Source organism: Lepisosteus platostomus, chromosome 5 (genome assembly GCF_059453375.1).
Source record: "Lepisosteus platostomus isolate fLepPlt1 chromosome 5, fLepPlt1.hap1, whole genome shotgun sequence".
Taxonomy (NCBI): Eukaryota; Metazoa; Chordata; class Actinopteri; order Semionotiformes; family Lepisosteidae; genus Lepisosteus; species Lepisosteus platostomus.
The window spans coordinates 63,367,211-63,370,122 of NC_142615.1; the positions used below are offsets into that span (position 1 = coordinate 63,367,211).

At 41.5% G+C, this 2,912-nt stretch overlaps 1 non-coding gene across 1 annotated transcript; it reads right to left on the reverse strand.

Annotated features, from left to right (window-relative positions):
- Nucleotides 1-83, reverse strand: trnal-uaa (transfer RNA leucine (anticodon UAA)). Its single transcript has one exon. It is a non-coding gene; the product is annotated as a tRNA-Leu (tRNA).
- Between the last annotated feature and the right edge of the window lie 2,829 nt (nt 84-2,912).

Consider the following 2,912-nt stretch of genomic DNA (forward strand, 5'->3'; position numbering starts at 1 on the left):
TACCAGGAGTGGGGATTGAACCCACGTGGACATTTGTCCATTGGATCTTAAGTCCAACGCCTTAACCACTCGGCCATCCTGGTCTACAGCTAGATGCCGTTCAGTTGTTTAACATTTAAATATGATTCAACAATTAAAAAAAATTAAACCAGCGCCCTGTCACAGAAACGTACCCCAGTCACCCGCGCAACAAGCAGGGGTACTCAGCACTATACTAACGAGGAGCACTTGTCCGGAGCTGAGCGTGAGCTCTGTTTACGGTCAGCAGTCATTTCCTCTTTTCCAAAGACATTTTCGCCTGCTCTCAGTAATGAATGTCGGTTTGAAGTCTGTTTCTGTTGTCTCCACTCTTGACAAAGAGCAGCCTTACGTAGGAGACTCCCTCTCTCAAGAAGTTTGCCATCACCCTGCAAGAGAGAAGAGCCAACCGGGGTAAACAGCTTGAAGTTCGAAAAAGATGTTGGCACGCCTGTAGCGTTTACACGAAACCTCTTAGAGTTGCGAGAATACTTCCTTTGTGTATAAAATACATTGTGAATGCTTTCTCAGCCTTTACTTTTTCGTTTTTATGACATTTTTTTACCAAGCATGAATATTCTTTTGTCCATATCTCCGCAATGGAAGCACAGAACGCCTTCAAACCAAATTCATTTTAAAGACCACGCCTTGTGGATATTTCCACAGCCTTTACATCAAACTATCAGTGAGCTAATTATCTTTTTTTAAACCTCCGGTTTTTCATCGATGCGTAATTACGCACGAACTGGAACCCGGGGGACCGCTGTGTGCACACGTTCACAACATGAGAAATACTGTTCAATACGGCTTCGTGCGAAAAACCCATATATGACCATAGGAAGCAGAAGAGCGCAGTCTCCAATTACCCAGACTGTAAGCATGGGATTAAAGCTTTGTTTGATTTCTGAAACCCTTCCTTTACGTCCTGTTTTCATTCAGGTAAGGGTCAACTATATTCACAATACTACTGACAGCAGCAAGATTAAAATATTCTTTACTCAGCGGCTTATTAAAAACAGCTCCCATGATGTTCATACCGACTTTTTACACAGAACACTGACACAGCTTTGTGTTCTGAATCTCTTTTCTTATGCTTTTATTTTATGTGGCACAATGCACTGGTATAGGGGTATTCTGTTCACAAACCAATAGCATTTAAACCAAAGCACCCACAATGCTGAAAGTAAGTGTTTTGCACACTAAGCAGGTCCTCTGACTTTTCCCAGCTTTGTTTTGGGTTGTGGAACCTTTATTTTTTTATGATTTTCTGAAGATAACACTACAGGTAATACACTGGGATAGGTGGGTTGACTTCATGGCTCAATAGCATTCAAATACAACAGCCACACTGCTGAAACCAAGTGTTTTCCACACCAAACAGGCCCCCTAACCTTATACAACCTTGCTGTGGCTGTGGCCCCTTTCTTTATTTTGTAATGATTTTCGGAAGATAACACCACAGGTAAATACAGTGCGATAGGTGGGTCGATTTCATGGCTCAATAGCATTTCTAATACAACAGCCACACTGCTGAAATCAAGTGTTTTACACACCAGACAGGCCCCCTAACCTTATACAACCTTGATGTGGCTGTGGCCCCTTTCTTTATTTTGTAATGATTTTCAGAAGATAACACCACAGGTAAATACAGTGCGATAGGTGGGTCTTCTTCATGGCTCAATAGCATTTCAAATACAACAGCCACACTGTTGAAACCAAGTGTTTTACACACCAGACCGCCCCCGAACCTTATACAACCTTGCTGTGGCTGTGGCCCCTTTCTTTATTTTGTAATGATTTTCGGAAGATAACACTACAGGTAATACTGTGCGATAGGTGGGTCGACTTCATGGCTCAATAGAATTTCAAATACAACAGCCACAGTGCTGCAACCAGGTGTTTTACACACCAGACAGCTCCCCTAACCTTATACAACCTCGCTTTGAGTTGTGGAACATTTCTTTCAAATCACTTGGGTTCATCAATCATTTGATCATTTTTCAGCATGGAATAAACCTATTACTTGTGAACTTGAACTTGAACTTGAACTTTATTGCCATATGTAACCGGTACTGGTACAATGGAATTCTTACAGAAAGTCTCTCGATTGTAAAACAAGTGTAAAAAACAAAACAAAGTGCAAACAGTGCATCAAGACAATGTACAAACAAACAATAGACAATGTGCAAGTAAACATGTAGACAGTTTGAATGTAAACAACACAGATGTGTAAACAATGACTGGAGATGTGCAATTGATAAGAAATCATAAAGAGGTAGATGGTCATGGTGTAGGTGTGGTCCGAGGGGGATGGCTAAATGTGTTCGCCAGTCTCACTGCTTGTGGATAGAAGCTATTGAAGAATCTTGTGGTAAGTGTCCGTATGCTCTTATATCTCTTGCCTGAGGGCAGTGGGGTGAAGCGCTCCTGCCCGGGGTGGTGACTGTCCTCTGTGATGGCCAGAGATTGTTCCTTGGAGATTACCATCTGCTGATAAGATATGATCACTATATTGACCATATACAATTTCTTGCATAAGGAATTCATATTTTGCATACACCGATCTCCCCGGAGTCCCAAGTGATTCTGGTTTTGGAAAGCTAAAGGACAATGAACTTCACGATACCAGGGGGACAGTGGGTGGTCAAGTCTCCCCTAAACAATGTCTCTTGTCAGATTATGATGTCAGTGCATTTAATAATGTTGTTGAACTCTCTTTAGCCCAAATACAGAGGAGCTCAGACCCAGAATGTTACACATACTGACAGAGAGTGATCTCATTATGTGTGTTTGGATTTTAACAACTATTTTTATTGTTTGCTAGAACCAAAACAATCTATGTTAGACATTTTCATCTTCAGCCAAAAATACAAACCTGTGTACGTAGTGTGGTG